Consider the following 24,709-nt stretch of genomic DNA (forward strand, 5'->3'; position numbering starts at 1 on the left):
TACTGCAGATATTATTTTCTGAGTCCTTCCTCTTCTCCAGACTCCACTTGATTCCTTTCCCTCAGCTATCACATGTCTTCTGCATCTTTGCTTCTCTGATCCTTTCCCACTCAAGCTGGGAGCCTCCTAAAGACTCCCTTCATCCAAGAGGGAAAAAACTCCAGTTACCTTGTCATGCAGAGTCATTCAGTTCTTTTGTTGTTGTTACATTAAAATTTAACTCAATAAATTTTTTGAGGTTTTTGCTGCTTACAGGGCGAGACTGTGTTTAACCATTCATGTACATCACAGGCAATGACCATGGCATTCATCAATCAGGAGGACTCAAATTCAGGGAACTGCAAGTGCCCTACTACACCAGGCTTAATTCTTTATTTTATTTTATTATTTTTTTCATCATGGTAATCTCCATCACCTGTTTCACTCATCCCCTACCCACCCCCCCTCTGGTAACCATCAGTTTGTTCTCGATAGTTAAGAGACTGTTTCTTGGTTTGTCTCTCTTTTTTCCCTTTTGCTCATTCCTTTTGTTTCTTAAATTCCACACATGAGTGAGATCATACGACATTTGTCTTTCTCTGATTGACTTATTTGCTTAGCATAATACTCTCTAGCTCTATCCATGTTGTGCAAATGGCAAGATTTCATTCCTTTTATGGCTGAGTAATATTCCATTGTGTGTGTATATATATATCACATCTTCTTTACCCATTCATCTATCAGTGGATGTTTCGGCTGCTTCCATAATTTGGCTATTGTAAATAATGCCTCAACAAACAGGGATTCATGTATCTCTTTGAATTAGTATTCTTGCATTTTGGGAGTTTAGTATCCAGTGGTGCAATTACTGGATTGTAGGGTAGTTCTATTTTTAATTTTTTAAAGAACTTCTGTACTGTTTTCAACAGTGTCTGCTTCAGTTTGCATTCCCACCAACAGTATAAGAGGGCTCCTTTTTCTCCACATCCTCATCAAGTCAATACCTGTTGTTTCCTGTGTTTTTGATTTTAGCCGTTCTGACAGATGTGAGGTGATACCTCATTACAGTTTTGATTTGCACTTCCCTGATGATGAGTGATGTTGAGCATATTTTCATGTGTCTGTTTGCTATCTGGATGTCTTTGGAGAAATGTCTTTTCATGTCTCTGCCCATTTTTAAATTGGTTTTTCTTTTTTTTTCGGATGTTGAGTTGTGTCAGCTCTTTATATATTTTATACACTATCCCTTTATCAGATATGTCATTTGCAAATATCTTCTCACTCAGTAGGTTGTCTTTTAGTTTTGTTGATTGTTTCCTTTGCTGTGCAAAAACTTTTTATTTTGATGCAGTCCCAACTGTTTGTTTTTTATTTTATTTCCCTTGTCTCAGGAGACAAATCTAGAAAAATGTTTCTACGGCAAATGTCAGAGAAATTACTGCTGGTGCTTTCTTCTAGGATTTTTATGGTTTCTGGTCTCACATTTAGATCTTTAATCCATTTTGAGTTTATTTTTGTGTATGGCAAAAGAAACTGGTCCAGTTCCATTCTTTTGCATGTTGCTGACTAGTTTTCCCAACTCCATCTGTTGAAAACTGTTTTTTTCCCATTGTATAATTCATTGTTCCTTTGTTGAAAATTAACTGAATTGTGGGTTTGTTTCTGGGTTTTCTGTTCTTTTCCACTGATCTATGCGTCTATTTTTATGCCAATACCATACTGTTCTAATTACTACCATTTTGTAACATAACTTGAAATCTGGGATTATGATATCTCTAGTTTTTCTTTTCTTTTTCAAGGGATCTTTTGTAGTTCCATACAAATTTTAGAATTGTTTGTTCCAGTTTTGTGAAAAATGCTGTTGGCATTTTGACAGAGAGTGCATTAAATCTGCAGATTGCCTTGGGTAGCATAGAGATTTTAATATTTGTTTTTCCAACCCATGAACATGGAATGTTCTTCCATTTATTTGCATTGTCTTGATATCTTTCATCAGTGTTCAATAGTTTTCAAAGTACAGGTCTTTCATCTCCTTAGTTAAGTTTATTCCTGGATATTTTATTATTTTTGGTGCATAGAGATTGTTTTCTTACTTTCACTTTTTGCTGTTTCATTATTAGTGTATAGAAATGCAACAGATTTCTGTATGTTGATTTTGTATCCTGAGACTTTATTGAATTCATTTATCAGTTCTAAATTCAGGATTTATTGGCCTCCATCTTAACTTTCTGGGCTATGCCCTACAGGGTTTTAGTGTCAAATAGATGATTTTACCCTACAAAAGGGAAGTTTTTACCTTAAGAAGAATTCTCCATTTATCCTAGGTCAGCCAGCTTAAGCTGTAAAGTAAGGAGATAGGTAGATAGATATTTAGATAGATAGATACATTTAAAATAGCATTTTTCCTTTCCTAGGTAAAGTTGTCATCAAGGATTATATTTAATACAAATTATTGCCAGGGAAGGGGCCAAAAGTCCCTTCTTTCCATGCTTTAATGCTATTTGGAAGAAACTGAAATGGTATTAAAACTGTATATATCTTAAAACCCTGCTTTATAATGTCTATAATTTGCTTAAAAATGCTTCAGTACAGACAGCATGATGTAAAGGGATGTTGCGTGTTAACTTTAACTTATACCCTAGGGGCTGTCACTTATCCTAATCAGGAATTTACACTCAAAGGGGGGTCAGCTAGCATTTAATCAGAAAGGCCACAGCTATGCAGAGACCACAGCTATCTTAATCTTCAATCAAAACTAGACACTTTGCTAATTTACATACTGAGGATTGAAATGGATTTGTGTTGGTCACATTACTGGCTTGATCCTTAGCATAAAAAAATGTTAGAATTGTTTAAATTAGTTAAACAAGTGGCATTTGAGATATGAAAATTCAGTAAATTAGGCATGCTCTTACCTTATACATGCCAGCAAGTCCTCAAGATGGCATCTGGGATAAGATTCCAGGCTCAATTTCAAAAGCTCATGATTGCTGCCAATTATCAGGTAAACTACACCTCTGGATTGTGGCTACAATTGCTTCAAGTGAACCTTCCATTCAAGGTGTTTGCAGATCACCTAAAGTACAGAGAGGTAGGTCTCCATTGAACTCACAGAATGAGTTGTTTGATGGTTTCTGGGCCTGCTTACTAAAACTGTTTATCTAATAAATGTTTGCATGTGTGGCAGAGTGTGTCCTGTGACCTTGTTTTCCTTTAAAACCAGATTGTGAGAGATTAGTTAACTATTCGAGTATCGATATTAGTAGCTACTAATATCTACCAGAAAGAACCAAATAGCTATGCGTGCCCAACTGACTCAGGTGGGTTCAAAACCACAGTTTCACTGCGCCAGGGTGAATATCTGCTCCCACAGCACACTGCACAGGGTAGGACATGTGACATTTTCTCAATATGTGTTGTATGAATGAATAGCAAGGGTATACCATAAATCTCTCAGGAGATAAGAATGCAGAGGAGAAGGGATTACATTGCCTCACTTTGTCGTTTTGGCATATCATGGAGAAATGTGAATATGAATGTGATAGAGGTGAAATCAGACAGGCTGACTAGAATAGGAGGGCCTCCCAAGAAATATCTGAATTAGACACCTGTCACTATGAAAGAGTGATCAAGCCCAAGAAACTTTTACAAAACTAAATTGTTTGAAAAACTAAGGTGAGCACCAGAACTACCAGTTTGTTGATTCAAAATGAGAAATAAAGGTCGTGTGGGCTAAATGTCTGGGATCGAGATGACAGAGAAAAGTCCCATTTAAGACTTCAATAGAAAGACAAGTCAAAATAAGAAAGTTACCAGGTGAACATGGGTGTTAAGTAAATCAACCAACAAATCACATGCTTGACAGCTCTTCATTGACAAGTTCTGATTGTCTTACAAGTCTGCTTAGTTCTGGAAAACTTGTATAATGTTGTCCATTCCCTACATTGTTGAGATATAGGGAAATGCCTGTCCCAAAACCTCGAGAAATATCTATCCCAAAACCAAACCATTCTGACAGACTTCTGCGAAGACAATGCAAATGAGCTTTGATGGACTTACAAAGTTCTTACAAACTCAATCTATACAAATCCTAAATAGCCCATGTCTGTTATACTCATGCATGCCCATGCAGGGAGGCAGGAAGATGCCAACAGTAAATCTTAATTACAAGCAAGTGGGCCGAATCTCACTTATGTCATGGAAACAGGAGATTTGGTGATTAGAGGCTTGGTGTGTCTGGCATTCCAGTATTGTTTTAACCATTGTTAGCCTCTGAACAGAAAAGTTTGTGACTTTTATTTTGAGATTGTACCAAATTGTTCCACTGATCTTAAATGGACTTCAAAAGACATGAGATATTACATTTTCTTCCTAAAGCGGGTGGTATAAAATGCAGAAATTGCCATAATGCAAGAGTTTTCAAAAAACTTTGAGTGTACGTTCTAGTCCAGTGTTTTTGGTAAGGAGACTCATTAATTTTCTTTTCACGATTAAAAAGCCTATTTTATCATCTAATCAAATCTGGTGCTATGCAAGCCATTTCACAAAGAGAATTCCTTGCATTTGGGGTTGACAACTATAAAATCACCTGTAGTCTCATTCCGTGATAAAAGAATGATCCCTTTTTTCAGCACCACCCCACATTTTTCATATGGACAGGTATTCATATAATTATAGTCTAAGAAAGGAATGTATTAAGTCTAAGAAAGAAACGTGTATTGATTGACACGTTTGAGATAAGTAAATCTGTTTTATAATGAGGAGCTAGTCATCTTCTGCTTTGAGACCCCTCACAGGCAGTGTGTGTGTGCGCGTGTGGCCTAACATTGTGCTTAGCTACTCCCCTGCACCACGCCGTGACGTCACTGCAACTGCACCCCTCAGCTGTCCCCTGCTCCCTCACTTGAAACGCACCTCTACCACTGGGCTTCTCTCCTGCGAGTATGGGCAAACTCTGAGCAATGTTTAACTCTCAGCCATTCCCAAGAGTTTCCTTGGATTCTCTCCAGTGTTGAGTGTTAACATTTTCTTAAAGTCTGCTTTCTATCTGTCAAACAAAATATGAGTATTTCATTTTTATTTTAATCCTGCATTTTTAGACACAAAACATGTTAATTTCTTATGCGCTTATCAGCATTTTCGATGTCTCTTTGGTGGATTGATGGTCTTTTCCCTCTTTTTTTCTGGAACTGTTTCTTACCAATTGATATGCGAGCTCTAACATTTAACGCTTCCTGATAGATTTGTTGTTTCCTTTTAAAATGTTTTGGACGCACACAATTTTTATGAAATTTATCGTTTCTCTTTCAATTTTTTTTCATTGTGTTTCTAATCAGGAAGGCTTTCTCCATGCTAAGATTAGTTAAATATATTCACCTGTGTGGTATTTTATTTTTTAAATGTTAGGTATTTCACTTACTTTCACTTGCCATTTATTTTGGTGTATTAGATGTGAGGTAAAGGTGCTATTATTGTCTTTTCAAATAGCTAACATCTTGGACACCATTTGTTGAATATTTCATCCTAACCATATAGCTGTGGTGACTTTTTTCATCAAATAATAAGTAGAATTTATTTTAGGCCCTTTATTCCACTTCACTAATATGTATTTACACAGTTTTAGTTGTTGTAACTTTGTTATATGTTAATAATATATAGTAATATATATGCATACATATATGAATATATATAAAATAAAACACTTTTCAATTTTTATTATTCAGCATTTGCTAATGGTTATTCTAATCCATGCTGAATTTAGGGTTTTATTCCTTTGCTTTGTTCTGACTAGAGAATTGTATTTTGTTATTTATTTAATTACATATTTCTGTTGTCCATACAAAGGAAATATGGGTGGTTGTAAAATTCTAGAGTCACATCTTTTCTCCCTCAGATCCTGCAGATGTTTACTCAATTTTTTCTCAAATTCAGCATTAGAAGAATAAAAAATGAAGACCATTGGGAGTCTGACTGAATTAGTATAGTCTTCCTTTACACCTTCAGACAGAGCGAGAACCTAGTGGCATCTCTGAAGACCAGACTGTAGCTTTTGGTTCCAGGCAGCTCCACAGAGGTCCCACCCCCATTAATGTGTTCACACTAGCTGGTCTGAGCCACCTCGAGAGTTACTTGAGTGAAGAAGCCCTCCATAACCCCACATTGCTGCCTCCAAGGTCAACAGTAAAGGAGGAAACTTAGTGACCTAGTCAGGGCAGGCCAAGGTGTGCTGCAGTAATAAATGACCCCAAAACTCAGAGGCTTCACACTATGTGAATCCATTTCTTGCTCATCCACGTCTCCTGTCTACTAAGAGGACAACTGTCCTCTATGTGAAGGGGATCCAGGCTGCCTTAGTCTTCCTTCACTTTCCTCTCAACCCAAGACCTTCTCCATAGTGAACTCCATGGTGGGCGAGTGTGATCACACTGATAACTAAACACGCTCATGTCACTTCTGCTTACAGGCATAAGTCTCTCCATGTGGCAAGGAGGTGTGGATGTATAATGCTCATGGGTACCTGCAGGGAGAGGAGAATGAGATGGGGGTGAATAAGTAAGCCTTTAAGTACAGCCCTTTTTCTTCTGGCCATGCTGAATTTTACAGCCAACAATGAACTAGAAAGTGGTTCTGATGGAGCTACCCGGTCTTACTGGGTTCCTGTAGATCTCTATCAATTTGCCCTGAAAGTCACAATGGATGATTCTATCAGGCAAGATGGATATTATAAGATTCTTCACTCACAGAATGTCTCTTGGGCAAACTAATTTGGGCTCAAAAAAAGCATATAATTCTTAGTAAAATTTTTCTTTCTAATGGTGCACAACCATGTACACATATGTTTTATCCAACTGAGGGAAGCCCCAAGCTAATAGTCAGCATTAAACTGAAGCCCACAAGGACCTAAATCCTGTGAACTACCAGTTTGGTAGGGAGCCTTCCCTGGTCAAACCCAAAGATAAGACCACAGCTCAGGCTGACACTGGGACTACAATCTTATGAGAGACATTGAGTCAGGGGCACATGAAAACCAGATTCTTGACCATATAATAAACACTCATTGTTTTAAGCCACCAAGTTTCGTGGTAATTTGTTACACTAAAGGACATACCTTTAAAAAAAAGAGAGTATCTAATTATTCATGAGAGACACAGAGAGGTAGAGACATAGGCTGAGGGAGAAGCAGGCTTCCCACTGAGCAGAGAGTCAGATGCCAGACTTGATCCCAGGACGCCGCGATCATGACCTTAGCCAAAGGCAGAGATGCTCAACCACTGAGCCACCCAGGTACCCTTACAGGAAATAACTTAAAAAGATCCATAGTCACACAGGGCATTTCACAAATACATCTCCTTCCATTTCAGCTCCCCAAATCTTTCTTAAAGGTCAAAACAACCCTTCCAGCCATTAAGCTCAGCCACATTCTTCTATTCCCCTGCTTTCATTCTTTCTGCTAGGCTTGTACCTTTGAGCATACAAACAAGGAAGCACACTTGTTCCAAGATCTAAATAAATAAATAAATAAATAAATAAATAAATAAATAAATTTTAAAATAGATCAATGTTTCAACAAATGGTGTTGGGAAAACTGGATACCCACATGCAAAGGAATAAGTTATATTCTTACCTGGTATAATATACAAAAATCAACTCAAAATGGATTAAATAGCCAAATATAAGAGCTAAAACAATACAAATTTTAAGTAAAAAATATTGGAAGAAAAACTTTATGACTTTGGATTTGGCAATTTCTTGTAAATGGCACCAAAAACATAGGCAACAAAAGAAAAGAGAGAGATAAATTTGTAAATTATATTTCTGATAAGGGGTTAATATCCAGAATATATGAAGAACTCCTAGAATTCAGCAACAATTTTAAAAACCTTATTTAAAAAAGGAGCAAAGGGCTTGAATAGACATTCCTCAAAAGAAGACATACACACGGCCAATAAGCACAGGAGAAGATGCTAAGCATCATTAATAGTTAGGTAAATACCAATCAAAATCATAAAGATATAGCACCTCACACCCATCAGGCTGGCTACTATCAAAAAAAAAAAACAGAAAAATAACAAACATTGATGAGGATGAGGAGAAAAGAAAATACACTCTTGGTGAGAATGTAAAAATGTGCAGCCACAATGGAAAACAGTATGGAGGTTCCTCAGAAAATAAAAAATAGAATTACCATGTGATTCAGCAATTCCACTCCTGGGTATATATTCAACAGAACTGAAAGCAAGGTCTCAAAGAGATATTTATACAGCCATGTTTGCAGCAGCATTATTCACAATAGCCAAAAGGTAGAAGGATAAACAAAATGTGGCATGTATGTACAATGGAGTATTGTTCAGCCTTCAAAAGGAAAGAAATTCTGACACACACAACAAAATAGACGAACTTTGAGGACATTACACTAAGTGAAATAAGCCAGTCACAAGAAAGAAAAATACTGCATAATCCCACTTACATAAAGTACCTCGAGAAGTAAAATTCATAGACATAGAAAGTAGAAAGATGGTTGCCATGAGCTAAGAAAGGGAGAAATGGGAAGTTGTTGTTTAATGGGTACAAAGTTTCAGTTTTGCAAGATGAAAAGAATTCATGAGATTGACTGAACAACACTGTGAACTACCTACTACTGCTCAACTACACCCTTAAGAATGGTTGAATGGTACATTTTGTGTTATGTGTTTTTTACCATAATTAAAAAAAAATTTAGTTGGATATATGGAAGGCAAATAGGGGTGGAGAGAATGGGGGACAGAGGAGAATTGCCTGATTTCAATCACCAAAAACCTCTCTTCCTAAGAGGACACCAGCTTTCTCCAAGTCTAGTGCAGCTGCAAAGCTACCTTTCCAGGATACTTCGGGGAAAATGGGACAGAATGAGTAGCTGTTAGCTAGCCACCATTTTAAGATCTCTCTTTTAAAAAATACACGTATGACATATTACAAAATACTCATGTCTGGTATCACACTGGACCACACAATGCTCCTGTAGAAGGAGTGGGAAATAATGCATATTTCTTTTTAAAGCTTACTGTATGCCAGGACATTTTGATGCTATTCCTTTCCACCTGAGATCTTCTGATTCCAAACCTGGAGATCCACATCGTCCTCTTCCTATTCCTCCCTGCTTATTTTATAGAGCAAACTGTATTTTAGAGCAATAGTACAGGGGCAGGAATATAATTTTAAACATTGCCCTTAGAGAGGACAGGCTTAGTGTAAACCTTTCTTTCCTCAGGAGCTGTGTGTGTGCATGAGTGTGTTTGTGCATGTGTGTGTTTGCATGTGTATATCTTTTATCTGCTTCTTATTTGCCCATTGGTGAGGGGGGACTCTCCAACCCTGAGGTTGGAGGGTGGTTGAACCTGATACCAACATTGGATGGAAGAGACAGCAGTTTATTATTTACATATACTCACACTCCAGAGAAGGGAATACCACAGGTGCCACGCTGTGCCACATGGGGTTTGTGCTTAGGAACAGGCTGAACTGTGAGAGGCTGTCTTTGTAGTATCAAGAGGATGAGGTGCCTATGGGAACATGTGATTGGTTCATTTGCATAATTCCCCGTGCTAACAGGGAATTAAGGAATAAGCAGGAACTGTGCTTGGCCCTTTGATAAGGAAAGTTATTTAGGTAAGGTCTTTATCCACAGGAGCCAAGTGATCATTTAAGGCCCCCCAAATTTTACCAGATATCAAGGCAGCACATTACACTGAGCCTTAATTTGAGGCCTTCAACCACTGTGTGTGCGTGTATATATGTGCGGGTGCACATGTGTTGGGAGTGAGGTTGGGAGTGGAGAGTGTTGGGGTAAGGAAGACACTGGAGAGAAGGAGCCAACAAAAACAGAGGGAACATATGTGTCCTTTTCCTCCTCATCCTCAGACCAATGCTCCTCAAACTGTGGTCCACAGACTGGAGCTGGTCTGTAAACCATTTGCCACCCATCTGCAATTGAGATAGGTACAAAAATCCAGAGTAAGTATTTAAACACTTTGATGGCAATTTGACACAAGTCTAACAGTTGCAGGGATGCTCCGTTCTTGTCTTGTGTCAGGGAGTTGAAGAATGAATCTACCACACAAAAGGATCAAGTGAAGTGAAAGTTTATTAAGTGAAAGTGAGAAAAGAAAGAGAAAAGAAAGGAAAGAAAAGAGGCTCTCTAGAATGAGAGGGTCCAGACCCCTTGCCACTGAGGGCTCTTATGGTTCATCTTTTATAAGAAACTGACTAGGGAACCTGGTAAATTTCTTGTCAACATCATGATGGATTTGTGAATATCATGTCTATATTTAGAACAAACATGGTGGACTAGTAGCTATAATAAGGACAAACAAGGTATCTTGTAGATACCATGTCTATTTCTCCATATTGGGATTTCTGTGAGCCTGGTTTGTAGCCCCCTGAGTGACCCTAGTCATGTAACCCCCTACCTAGCCTCCGCTGTCCCTTACTCAGCAGCACATAATTCTAGGCACAGGGACAAAGGATCTGTACCACAATTGACATGGTTTCACACCAAGGAATGTTCAAGCATTTTACCAACCAAGTTGGAAACTGGAGAATGTTGGTCGAGAGGAGTCTTATTTTGTTAATGGTTAATTCTGCTCCAGTGCTCCTATCCCCATTCCAATTAAATATAAAATACACATTTCAAGATTTGATGCCAAACCATAAAGGCTAGAGACAAGCCTTGCCACCCCAGCAGTAAATACTAGGGGAAAGATTTAATGTAACCGGCAGCATATGGCAGTGCTGATGATTTCTCATAAACTACATGGACTAATTTAGAAAGAAAAAAAAAAGAGGCAGAGAAGCCTTCAAGGAAGTAATAACCCAGAGGTAAAAAATATTGATTAGGGAAAAATATTATCTTAATCAAAATATGTCTTTTAGCTAGAAGTTGTTTGGGCTCCAGAAAGAGAAAACAAAGTATGTTTCTAAGATGTACATTTTTCCTTGTGGTTTTTGTTGAATAATGAGCAAGGCCATCAGTCTTTTTGAAGTCTTTGCCGTGTAAATCAAAATAAAGGCTTTAATGATTCTACAGGAAACCTTATTTACTAGTTGGATAAAAAGGAAGCAGTATTAATTATTTTTAAAATATTTCAATATGTACCTGTGACTTTTGGTATTTCTTGATGAGATAGCCAGATAAATTTTACACAGCTTGCCACACACTATATTTTCTTCTAATAAGAGCTTTTGACTTCTGATCTTTTTCATCTGTCTTCAGAGGCAAATGATTCAAAATAACTTGTTTCTATCAGCATTTGTCCGGTATTCAGGCAACTTCTTTTTAATTTCCTTCCCAGTTTAAGCTTGATCTTTTAAACATTACGATCAGACAATATTTGAATATGTCACATGTACTTTTATTTTTAGGGGTTTTATAAATTTGAGCTGAATCTGAATCTAAGTAGGTGAGAGCTACTTCGAATCTTAACACCTCTCCGTTTTTTCCCCCTTAATCTTATAATGTATGGCTGTCCTCCAAATTTTATATACCAAAATGTCTTTATTATTTCCATTCGCCATTTGAACGCCAAGAAGTTTATTCGTGACAGAAACTGTCAGTGGGAACGTCTGATTCCATTCATGGGGGAGCCAAGTCAGAATTCTTAGTTATGTGCTAAAGAGTAACAAGGAAAAGCAAAATTAGAATGTATCTTCTCCACCACTCACTCTGTTTCTATATACACAAAGTAAGCAGTTGATAAATTATCCAATAAATTTTGTCATTATAGCCGAGAAAATTCAGGTGTAATTGATAGATCAATGACCTAGATCCTTCAGGGACCCAATCCCCCAAACCTCAATCCTGCCTCATGTATAAATACTGCCTCTCCCCAAGGTCCCCTTCACTAACCTATGCATTCCCTCCCGTTGCTTCTCAATGTATTTGCAAAACCTTTGTGTGTGTGAGAATTATAGTCTTTACTTTTGCACTGAAAGTAGAGAAAAATAAAACTGAAGATTGTTTGGAATCAAATCTTTTTTTTTCCCCCTTCATCCAAATATGCACTGAGCACCCCCTGTTGGCTGCCTAGCAGCAGGCCGGTTACAAACACTGCCTCCTGGTCGTCAATGCACAAAGGAAGCAGACCAAAAGGGCCATGGTCATTTCAACTCTTGTATCAAAAGCGGGGGAAGGGAAATCACTATTTGCTTAATAGAAAAGGAAAACATTGACAGGGAAGGAAGTTTTATTCTCAAGCTTTTAATAAGGTGTTTCAACGTTAGGAAGGGAAAAATTCTCTTTTCTTTTTTTTAAGCTTAAATCTATATTCACTTTCACTGTTAGATGAGTGCGTTTCTGAAAAGAACAATGAGCAGAAAACCTAACAAATGTATTTGTTTTTGCTCAGGCCACGTCTGGCTTTTTAGGTTCTGCTTTCCTCTATTCCAGGTACATCAAGGGCTAAGAAATCTACCGTAAATCCTAGATTTCCCTCGTATTTTCAAGCAGGACGATGCGGGAGTTGAAGAGAGGAAAAATGTTTAGAAGAATAATACCTAAGCATATACATATATTTTCATTCTGATGTCCTAAGGACTGAGTCAATAAAAATAGATTTCCTTTCTATTTATCATAAATATGCTTCTAGCCCCTTCAAGCTTCCTTCCTAAAATCTGATTTTATTCATCTACAGAAGAGCATAGATTTTCTTTAAAATTCTGTTTCAAAAGAACAATAATGGGTTACTTTTAAACAATAGGTATTTTGACAATCTTGCCGATAGAGTAGCATGAATTTTTCTCCAAAAAAAAAAAAATCTCTTCTTTTAGGAAGTTTAAATATTCCTTCTTTTATTGTCAATTACATTTCTCTCTAATTATATATTTTAAATATATGATTAGTGAGTGGCTTGGCAAAAACATTAGATGAAGAATCAAAGAGCCTGACTTTGCCACTTTCTATCCCCAGAACTGTGCTGGCTGTTTAACCTTCCTGAGTTTAAATTTCCTAATTTGAGAAATGGAAGTCATTAATCTGATCAGTAACTCAAAACACATGAGAAGCCAATTACCAGAGATATTGTCAGGTGCTTAACTCTGGATGCCACATGGGCAAGGGACTTAGAGTTGCGTATAGAGCTTCTGCTGCGTCCCAATCACTATAACCATCACTGACTTGACTTACAGGAACTCATAGGAGCTCAGCTCTAGAACTAAACGGACTTATTCCCAATCTCACCTCTGCCATCTTCCATCCAAATAGCCTTGGAGAAAATAGGTAATGTATCTGAAACTGAGTGTCTTTATATGGGCACGTTGAATTGTGTCTTCAAAGTCACATGGAAATGGCAGAGACGGAATTATAATGCAATCATGCCCTGGAGGAACCACAGTCTAGAACGGAATTGGTCACGACTAAAACACTGTAGTGCTCTGAAACTTTGCTCCTTTATTTTTCATTCTACTACTTGAAGGGCCCTGAATGTCATGCTAAAGAGTTTAGACTCTATATTGTCATAAAGGAAAGTTTGTGGAATATTTTGAGTCAGGAGTAAATCACGATCACGATATATTCACCAGGATGTTGAGAAAATTTAAGGAGCATCTATATATGAATGGAATACATTTGTGTAATCATGATTCTATTTATTATAGGTGATCCTGTACAGAAAATACCCACACATTCTCTTATCCTGATGTTGGTTACTATGGGTGCTAAATGGTATTCTTTTAAAACAATTTTTTAAATTTATTTATGCATGAGAGACACACAGAGAGAGAGAGGCAGAGACACAGGTAGAGGGAGAATCAGGCTCCCTGTGGCGAGCCCGATGTGGGACTCGATTCCAGGATCCCGGGATCATGCCCTGAGCTGAAGGCAGACACTCAACCCCTAAGTCACCCAGGGTCCCAGGATGCTAACATGATATCCTATAAGGATAAAGTAAGCCCTCTCCCCTATAGTTGATAGATATTTTCTCCCAGAGGAGGAAACTTTCTAAGTTTAAGTCATAATGGAAAGCATATTCCCAGACAGGAAATTAGAAATTGGGAACTGAGCCTTAATGAGTGGCCAAAGGCAAACACTTCCCGTCTCCAGTCATTTTGTCCTTCGGTTTGAATTCTGAGAAAAACTTGAGAATAATGTGCACATTGATGTGGGGAAAAAATGGCCTCTGCCAAGGAGGCAGCCAGGCCTGGGCAGCCACTCCTTCCCATCTGAAAGTTGTCTCTCTAATGCCAACCTTGGAACATATTGATGTGATGAACTTGCTGCCACATATGGGAAGAGCATGAATCCAGCTAATTCTGTTTTCTTAAAGAGAGACACCCATTCTGGTGTTGCTTTAATGCAAATAGAAACCAACACTGGCACTTATGTTCAATATCTCATCCTTGACAATAAGTAGGAATATGTCACATCTAATATGACATCTAATTTATTGCCAAAATGTGACAGGGTCAGGTTAAAAACTTTGGCTGTAATTCCTAGTGCAGGTAGTTCCTGACTTCTGATTTTTTTTTCCTTTAAAGTTCATTTTGGGAGCCAGGAGGAGGTGAACTGTGCTTATTTTGAAAGGTTGGCATGCAGGGACTCCAGCTTTTCTAAATCCGGGGCATGGGTTCATGAGAGGCTTATGATCCATCAAAATACCTTCTCTGAGCCTATGGAATGAAAAGAATGTAGAAAAACTATTGTTCAGGGAAATGCTTGGCCTGTTCCTCAGATGTGGTCTCTTCTTATTAAATTATTCTGTAATGCAGCCACTCAATTAGAATGCTCTACTTAAAGTTGTGGGTATTTGGGATGCCACATAGCCTTTTCGAAATTGTATGTCTTCCATTTCTGAAAAATTCCTTTTCCTCATGTGTTAGAAAGGTGGTTCACTTCCTCCTGAGGGGCAGCCCCATCCTTCAGGGGAGCCTTTGGGCTCCATTTCTACCATTGTGGCAGGGGGGTGGCTTGTTTTTAATTTCTTGAAACCTGAAGATAGACTCTCCACCCTGGAAGAGGCTCTTAGCTCAAAATGTCTCTCTTCAGTAAGCCTCACTGATAAGAAGCAGAGGCGGGGAAGAAAACCATCACAAAGCCATGGACTTAAGCAGTTTCTTTCAAGCACCACTTAATGGCATGGAGAGGAGCACAGAGATCAGGATTCAGACGTGGGAGCTCGGTGGCTTCTTAATCAAATGCTGCCCAAGGGTTGGCATCCGGGCCTCCGGGTGCTGGGTTGGCGTCAATTATTGGAGTCTGGGGAGGAAGAGAGGAAATAGGAAGGGCAGGCTATTTGTATGAAGAGGAGAAAAGTGAGGCAGTGCTGAGTGAAACTAGTCCAGGAGGAGGCCATCCACTGACAAGGCTATAATTAGGAGCCAGACCCCATGGAAAGCACTTGTCGCACGTGGTACTGGCACCACATGCTTTGGTCAGAGTTTATCAATACAGGTAGGGAACGTGATCTCTCAGAGGCTGTTGCATGCGTGTTTATTCTGGGCTTTTTAAACTCTAATTAATGTCAAATTTCTCCCCTCGGGAGATACAGGAAAACTCCTTTATTGAACTTCACAGGTTGAATGTTGATGGCTAAACCGAAATGAAAAGTATGACTATAAAAAAATAATTTTAAATTATTTTATTTTATTTTAAAAAATAAAAGAAAAGTATGACTATGTAAAGTAGTTTTTGGTTTTGTCTTTAAAGATTTTATTTATTTATTCATGAGAGACACACAGAGAGAGGTAGAGACATGGGCAGAAGGAGAAGCAGGCTCCCTGCAGGGAGCCTGATGTGGGACTTGATCCTGGGACCCTGGGATCATGCTCTGAGCCAAAGGCAGATGCTCAACCACTGAGGCACCCAGGAGTCCCAGTGTAGGGGAGTTTTTGACAAGAAGAAAGAAGAAAGAAAGAAAGAAAAGAAAGAAAGAAAGAAAGAAAGAAAGAAAGAAAGAAAGAAAGAAAGAAAGAAGAAAGAAAGAAGAAATAAAGGAAAGAAAGAAAGAAAGAAAGAAAGAAAGAGAAAGAAAGAAAGAAAGAAAGAGAAAGAAAGAAAGAAAGAAAGAAAGAAAGGAGAAAGAAAGAAAGAAAGAAAGAAAGGAGAAAGAATGAATGAAAGAAGAAAGAAAGAAAGAAAGAAAGAAAGAAAGAAAGAAAGAAAGGTGACCAAACGGTAGAATGGAAGAGGCCTTGGGAGGCCACTCAGGAGGATCCCCTCTCCATCAGTCCTTTTGATGGGATCAGTTACATATATTTCTGCACTCCCCCACTCCCCCACCCTGTGAGCAACATGAGGATAGGGAATTCTATATTATTCATCTTTATATTATCAGTGCCTAGCTCTGGGCTTAATTAACATTTGTCCACATTCACAAGAAGCCATGCAACAAAAACGTGTAAAATAGTTTAGTACTGATTGACTGTATTCCTGTTCGGCACAACATGAAATATTCAAGTGTGATGGTGGTAGAGTGGTAATGGTGTGTGTTGGGAGGTGGGAGGCTTGGGGGTCAGGTCAGATTTGTCTTTTTTATTACTTCCTAGCTCTACAGAGATTTCAGGTTGGTAAGAAATCGCTTCATCCATGTTCGTGTGCAACGGGTCTTCTTTTCTTCTCAAATACCTCTCTGTGTCCAGGGCCAATCTCCATTTCAGGGAGCTTTTGTGTATCTAGGTGGGGATTGTCTACACCACATTAGTGGGATTGGTACATAGGGACAGAGAAAGGCGATTTTCCTACCTGACGCCCAGCAGGCCTTATAGTAACTGCTGTGGAAGACAGATTCTCATGAAGCCTCCATGCAAGAACAACTAACAAAACTCCTCAGCACAGGGACTGTGTAGTCCACACCTTAATGGAGCCAACAAGTCCCCCAGTGATTGGTGTTGGCTGCTGTTCATGGGACCACATGCTGGAGCAGAACTGGGTGGCTTTCCCTAGGGCCTCTCCCAGCTTTCTTGCACATTATATGCCTTTCATTTGTCACTCATCTCAGCCTGGAAATTCCTTTCTGGTTTTATAACTAGAAAACTCTTTGTCTTATTCATCACACCTCTTTAATGTTCTCCTGAAGCCAAAGTTTGAAAGTGAAAATCCCAGACTTCGTGTTTCTGGGTTGCCATCCTTTTTCTGAGGAAATGAATAAAGAATGCCAAGCTGGCTGAATGAGGGGAAAAGGCGAGGGCTAGAAGAGCTGGGGACATTGCTGGGTCATAGGACAGGTCTATTTTTAACTCTTTAAGGAACCTCCACACAGTTTTCCAGAGTGGCTGCACCAGTTCACATTCCCACCAACAGTGCAGAGGGTTTCCCTTTCTCCACATCCTCTCCAACATTTGTGGTTTCCTATCTTGTTAATTTTCCCCATTCTCACTGGTATGAGGTGGTATCTCATTGTGGTTTTGATTTGTATTTCCCTGATGGCCAGTGATGGGAACATTTTCTCATGTGCTTGTTGGCCATGTCTATGTCTTCCTCTGTGAAATTTCTGTTCATGTCTTTTGCCCATTTAATTATTGGATTGTTTGTTTCTTTGCTGTTGACCATTTTCTTCAACGTGGATGGAACTGGAGGCTATTATACTAAGTGAAGTAAGTCAATTGGAGAAGGACAAACATTATATGGTCTCGTTCATTTGGGGAATATAAAAAATAGTGAAAGGAAATAAAGGGGAAAGGAGAGAAAATGAGTGGGAAATATCAGAGAGGGTGATGGAACATGAGAGACTCCTTCCTAACTCTGGGAAATGAACAAGGGGTAGTGAAGGGGAAGTGGGCGAGGGGATGGGGTGACTGGGTGATGGACACTGAGGGGAGCACTTGACGGGATAAGCACTAGGTGTTATGCTATATGGTGGCAAATCAAACTCCAAGAAAAAATATACAAAAAAAAATTTAAAAAAAAGAAGAGCTGGGGACAGAGCAGGCAAGGACATGTGAGTTAATATTGAAACTATTCTTAAAATATATCATCCTGCTGCGTAAGTCACCAAACAGCCCATTTCTCGATGGATGTAGAAGGGAGGTAGAGGGGATCTTTTATGAATATTTCCAATATGGACACGGGTCTGTGGTCTTTGCATTCATATCACAAATATTAAGTCCTCCGTATCCATCTGCTTAACCAAATGATCAAGACTCTTCCACCCAGCAAGTGAGAAAACTCAATTCAAAACAGCTTTAAGAAAAAGGAAACAATATTTTCTCATATACCTGGGAAATATAAGATAAATTTAGAATTCTTCACAGCTTGATCCAGTCCCTCACAGATTGCTTCCAGGGCACTCTCTCTTGGTCTCTCTCTCTCTCTCTCTCTCTCTCCATCCCTCAGCAGAGCTTGGCTGTACTATTCAATCAGGCTTTCTCCAAACAAGCAAGATAAAGATGGCTGCTGACAGTCTACACCCACCTCTTCACAGCTTAGCAGCCCCGGAAGAGAGAGGCCATCTTCCACTCTCGTTCTAGCAGAGAAGTTTTGATCAGTGTACATGGGGTTAAACATCCTTACATGGAAAGGTTTTGTGTCCAGGAGGAAATGTGTTATAATATACCCAACTGGGATGCCTGGGTGGCTCAGTGGTTGAGCATCTGCCTTTAGCCCAGGGTGTGATCCTGGAGTCCCAAGACTGAGTCACACATGGAGCTCACTGCAAGGAGCCTGCTTCTCCCTCTGCCTGTTGTTCTGCCTCTCTCTCTCTGTGTTTCTCATGAATAAATAAATAAAATCTTTAAAAAAATATAACGGACCCAATTTAATCACATGCTCATCTCAAAGGCTAAAAATGTGAAGAAGCCACAGTGCTTGAGCTCCACCCAGATCACCTAAACATGGAAGGACAAAAGGATAGGGAAATGTTCCGGAGAGTAAAAAACTAGAGTTATTCCAGTCCACCTTACTTGCCTTGTTTTCTTCTTGTCAAAAATTATAAGGCAGTACTTTTCCATTGCATAATGAAATCAACTTAATGGATAGTAAACAGAGTACTGTAGGATAGCATAGGGTTGGATAGAATAGAAAAATATCAATGATGTCAGTGTGAACCACATATACCAAGGATAAATATTATTCATGGAAATTTTGTTTCAGTTGAGTGTGTGTATGTGTGTGTGGTGTGTGTGTGTGTGTGTGTATTCTCTTCTCTTGACATATATGTAAGATGAGTTTCTCACTGCGAGTTGCAGTAGGTCAAACAAAACAAATAAAACCCCAAATAAACTAAAACGTTTAAGATACACTGAATGAATCCACCTAGCAGTGAGACTTTCAGGCACACAATTAACTCTTTAGAAGATGAAAATTAACTGTGCTCAGCATTTGTAAAGATTAAATTCTCCCATTAAGAAACAAAATCTGTCTTCCATATTTAATGACATTATGCTAATATGTTTCTTTTTTATGATTTTATTTATTTATTTGACAGAGAGAGAGCGCATGCACATGCAGGGAGAGTGGCAGGCAGAGAGGGAGGGAGGAGCAGATTTTCCTTCAGTGGCGAGCAGGGAACCGATGCGGGCTCAATCCCTGGACTCTGGGATCATGACCTGAGCCCAAGGCTTAACCGACTGAGCCACCCAGGTGCCCCACTTTATGCCAGTATGTTTCTAAAGGCTTGGTCCATGAAAGTGATAAAGCAAAACCATTCCTATCAGCCTAGTAATAAGTGTCCATGGTTTGAATGTTCCAGACTTGATATTCTACACTCAACAAATAGAGCCAGGACAATAGTCTGCAAAGATTCAAGAAAACTAAGCTAAGGTCCCAAGAGTCAGAAGTTGTTTTGAAAGCTAAGTTATTCTAGAAGTCATTGTATAGCTTAGTGGGTGGAAGATACAAAGTAAAATATCAAGTTGTTTTCATCATCAGGTAATAGCCTGGAAGGGTGGGAAAAGTTATTGTAGGCAACATTAGACACTGAAGAAAACTTACTCAACTCAGAGTCAAAATACATAGTCATATGTTTATGGAATAATAGCCTAGTGGCTTGAAAGAGCACTAGTTTGCAAGGGTCCCTAATTCACTTGCTTAGGATAAAAGCACACTCTTTCCCTGCAAAAGATGTTAGAACTTCATGAGAGCCAGGCGCAGATAAACAGGCAGACAGAGCTGCCTAAAATTCTAGGAAAAGTGCTGCAAGTACAACCTAGAAATAGAAAGCATATTTCCTGGAGAAAAGACTATTAATAGTTTTTCTTGCTGTTGTTAGGGCAATAGCAATGAGTTTTGAAACCAGAGGCCTTAGTGGTCAAGTACGGAAGTGGGGTCAGGGGACAGGGGACAGGGAGATTCTTCTAAAAAAAGAACGGCCCATCCGAAGGCCCAGAAATTGGAGGCAGTGGGACACATAAGGCACTGCAAGTGATTCCAGAGAAGAGCGTGAAAGAGGAGAGGCATATGAGGCTGAAGAGGTGGTGAGTACAAGGCCACTGGATTTTATCCCAAGAGAACTGGAGAGCCCATGAAGGATTTGAAGCAGAGCAACTGTCCCACCATGTCTGTCTTTCTTTCTTTCTTTCTTTCTTTCTTTCTTTCTTTCTTTCTTTCTTTCTTTCTTTCTTTCCTTCTTTCTTTCTATTTTTAAGCAACCTTTATTTCCCCTGAGGGGGGTGCACCGTTCCTGGAAGTACTGCAATACCAGGTCAATGTGTGGAGTGGATGGAGCGAGCTCCTATTCCATTTTCTAATTCCAAAACTCCATTTAATATATTGTCCTCAGATAGAGAACGTATCAGATATTACACTGATAAGAACAGGTACTACCCTTGATCCTAGCCAAAAGGCCGAGAAACGATCCACCCTGTCTTCTTTCTAAAGTATCACTGTAGTGGCAGTGAGTACAAGGACATAGACTGAGAAGAAAAGAGGCTAAGAGACTAGTGGAGGAGGTGTTATACTCATCTAGGGGAAGGTTGATGGTGACTTAAACTAGAAAAGACAAACTGGGGATGGGGAGAAGGGATGTTAAGTAGAGAGAGAGATGTTAACAGTATAAATTAACAGAACTTGGTTGGAGTCGGGCACTGTCAGTGAGGGAGATGCACCAGGGAAGATATCTCGCTCTATGATGGGGCAAGTGCATGTAGAATGATGCCAATCATCGAGAAAAGACCTGTGAGGAGGAGGTGGTGGTAGAGAGCAGGCGACGAATTAGGGTATATCCTCAAAAAGAGGACAGGAAAAGAGAACAACTTAGGAAATAACTGTATCTGAGTCTCTGTAAATTTATTTATTTATTTATTTATTTATTTATTTATTTATTTATTTAGTAAATTTAACTCTACTGTTAGTGACTCTTCGGTGTCTGTCCCCTAATCTTTGAGTTCATGTGTCTGCCCTTAATACATGCTAATTGTTGAATGAATGGATGTCATCTGTGTAAAATGAGTGGTGAAAACCACGCCTTTTGCTCAAGCTTCAAAACAAGTTACAGAGTGATATTATACTATTAATATTTCTGAAAGGGAAATAGGGATCTTAGACACATTTCATGGATGAAAGGATCTGGTAAATGAGTTAAGAACAAACTCCTAGAAGCTCCAGAACAAGCTACTTCCCCATATAATCCTATGAATAGGCTGAATAAAAATCCTCCCAGATACCTTCCTGCAATAAACAATGTAAGAAGCATTTAAGCACACTTTATTCTGACAATATTAACTACATGTCACCCAATTTAGAATATTGTAAATGCCAATACCTGGTGCATGGAGTGATGAATAGCTTTCCTATACCAAAAGTGAGAGTGGTGCCAAGGGAGGAACCAATGACCCTTTGCCTTGCAAGAATCCTCATCCTGTTAAGTTTTCTGATTGAAATGCCTGTTGCCCCAGAAGGTAGTATAGATCTTACATAGATCTGGGAGTCACCCTGGAATGATTTCTAAGAGTTTCAATAAGGCCAGCCCAATTTGTGGAATGCAAACACAGAAAAGAGCCACCATTGTGGGAAAAAAATTATTCTTTGGGTTTATAGATGCACTAAACCCAATGATCCTCTGGACATTTGCAGCACTGTGGTGCTTGGAGCACAGCATATAACTATCACCAGTGAATCCTTTTCCAGGTATGAAATTACACTGAAATTACACCATGTTTAGGGGCCTCTGGGTGGCTCAGTTAAGCATCTACCTTCAGCTCAGGTCATGATCTCAGGATCCTGGGATTGATCCCTACTTCAGGCTCCCTGTTTAGGGGGAGTCTGCTTCTCCCTCTGTTTCTCCCCCTACTCATGCTCTTGCTCTCTCTCTCTGTCAAATAAATAAATAAAATCTTAAAAAGGAAAAGAAATTACACCATGCTTGCAAATTATTATACTTTGAATATTTTCTTCCATTCTGCAGTTTGGCATAAAAGAAGTTTCTTAGATAATATTTTATTTACAAATTGTGGACCAGGTGCAAACTTAGCAATTCTTGAGATTATTAGAAAGAGAAAAACTTGTTAATTAAGTTTAGCTTGTTTGTGGAAGAGGGAAGATTTCCAAGCATTACAAGATGGGAACTCAAAAAAGGTGGAAATTCAGTGCTCCAAGAGTAGACTGTATACTATTATTTAGGAAGGGTTTTATTGCAAAAAGGCACATTCAAGTCTTGGTTGTTTAGTAAGTACTTTTTTTCTTTCTATCAACAAGAGGGAACCTTCTGGCCAACCACCTGCCACTTCTGCAAGAGGAGGTGTGTTATTTTGAATTCCAAATATGCCTATCACAGTAAGAATACTCTTGTGGCAATTGCAGGTAGGTTTTGGGCCAGCTGCCTGGTATCCTCAAGATTTTCCTGAACATTCTCTTCTTCATAGGCATCCCACCTCTAGATCAACCAAGAATGGACACATAAGACTAATACCCTACTGGTCTAGTTCCTGAACCAGATAATTGAGCCAGTATTTTTGAGGGGCTCATATTACAGTTTCTATTGAACTTGAAACTGCCTTTCAATGTGGCTCCTAGCCTGATATCCATATTTATGTGCGATTACTCATCTGAAATCTAGCTAAGAAGGCATGGTAAAAATCAGTTACTGGGTGAAATTCAGCTAGCTTAGAACAGCAGCATAGTCCTTCTTGCAAATGAGGGAATATATCAAGAAGAAGTGGGAGTGGCAATTGCATTTACCATTCAAAGAGAGGGGAATTTGGTCCTGTCTCTGTTCTGATTCTCTCCCTTAATCCCTTAGGGCTGAGAATCAAGACTGGTTCCCTGGTTACCAAAGCCCTCTTACTAGAGCAAAAGAAGATACGCTATAGAGTTTGCTTAGAGGAGAAAGCCCTCCTCGTGTGTGTGTGTGTGTGTGTGTGTGTGTGTGTACATATCAGTTAGAGCTCTTTGGGCTGTAAATAAACATCAGAACATGAATTTGAACCTGTTTCAACAACAACAAATTACTGGGATACTTCACAGAATCAGGCAATAGTTTGGCCTATTTCAATCTTAATTCTAAAAATCCCAGGGAAGGGATAAAGATTGATAAACTGAATCTAATAAGTATAAGGACTTCGTAGGCACCCATGGGCCAGGGGCATGGGTTGGTAGGGAGACCAATCCTAGGAAAGGGCGCTGGACAGATAATCCAACAAATGTCTTTTTAAAAAAGATTTTATGTATTTTTTAATGAGAGACACACACAGAGGCACACACACACACACACACACACACACACACACAGAAGCAGGCTCCATGCAGGGAGCCCGATGTGGGACTCGATCCCAGGACTCCAGGATCACAACCTGGGCGGAAGGTAGGTGCCCAACCAGTGAGCCACCCAGACGTCCCAATCCAATCAATGTCTACTGCACATATTATTAATACTTAAAACAGGCTTTTTCTGTCATTAGGATTTCTCAATTGCAAGAAACAAACCCAAGATAGGAGAAAACCAGGGCGAGACTTGGTAGAGAGAGTCCCATCATCTGTATCAACTGATGGTAGGGCAGGGTTTTCTTCTCCATGGCCAATCCTATCATAAAGACTTTTCCCTTCCCTCATTTCCATTACCTGCACCATCAACAGACATTGAAGCACAATGGAAAGAAGAGGGGGCAGGATCTGTAGCATGGGATAAGTGAAAGGGGTAGGAACTGGTTTATGGGAATAGCAGGAATAAAACATCCCAGTTTGAAGTAGGATCTGCAGGAACCAGAGTAAGGGACAGGCATGAAGGGGGAGCACTGCAGATGGCCTCAGGAGGCAGTTGGTAGGGAGTTGGGGTTGTTGTTGGTGGGGTTCCTCTATTTCAGGGGCTTGTAGCTAAGGCTTGTGCCATCTTGTAATAACAATGCTGGAAGTGGTGGATAAACTACTTGGTTATCATATTCCAATAAATGACCAGAGTACTGTAGAAACTCAATGTGGTAAACAAAAACAAACCCCTAGGGTGGTTAAATTTGGTTTTCCTCACGAACCAATGTTCAAAGTAAATACAAAACTACAAAACCAAACTAAATACAAAACTATAAAACCAAAAAGAGGGTTCTTTAAATTTAATCACTGGGACTTTAACGGTAGTGTTTTCTAGCCAAGAAACACATTACTATTTAAACTAAAAATGATTGTTAAGCTCCAATAAATTAATATGCCAGTTATGTTAAATTTTGGAATGTGGTCGAGGACAACCATTACTTTTACCTAGGACAATAAAACCTTCCTCCTTCTCATTTTTTCTCATCTTCCTCTTCTTTTTCAATTTTTAGTGTCTCTTGTGTTTGAAGGATGCAAGATATATGGAAGAGAAAGGGTCTTGCTCCACAAACATACCTTGAAATTGGATTC

The 24,709-nt window shown here is 39.2% G+C and overlaps 1 non-coding gene across 1 annotated transcript; it reads right to left on the reverse strand.

Annotated features, from left to right (window-relative positions):
• Nucleotides 1-20,545: 20,545 nt before the first annotated feature.
• On the reverse strand, nucleotides 20,546-20,736 carry LOC119864317. Its single transcript, XR_005373712.1, has one exon. It is a non-coding gene; the product is annotated as a U2 spliceosomal RNA (small nuclear RNA).
• Between the last annotated feature and the right edge of the window lie 3,973 nt (nucleotides 20,737-24,709).

The sequence above is a fragment of the Canis lupus genome, chromosome 18 (genome assembly GCF_011100685.1).
Source record: "Canis lupus familiaris isolate Mischka breed German Shepherd chromosome 18, alternate assembly UU_Cfam_GSD_1.0, whole genome shotgun sequence".
In the NCBI taxonomy this organism is placed as follows: domain Eukaryota; kingdom Metazoa; phylum Chordata; class Mammalia; order Carnivora; family Canidae; genus Canis; species Canis lupus.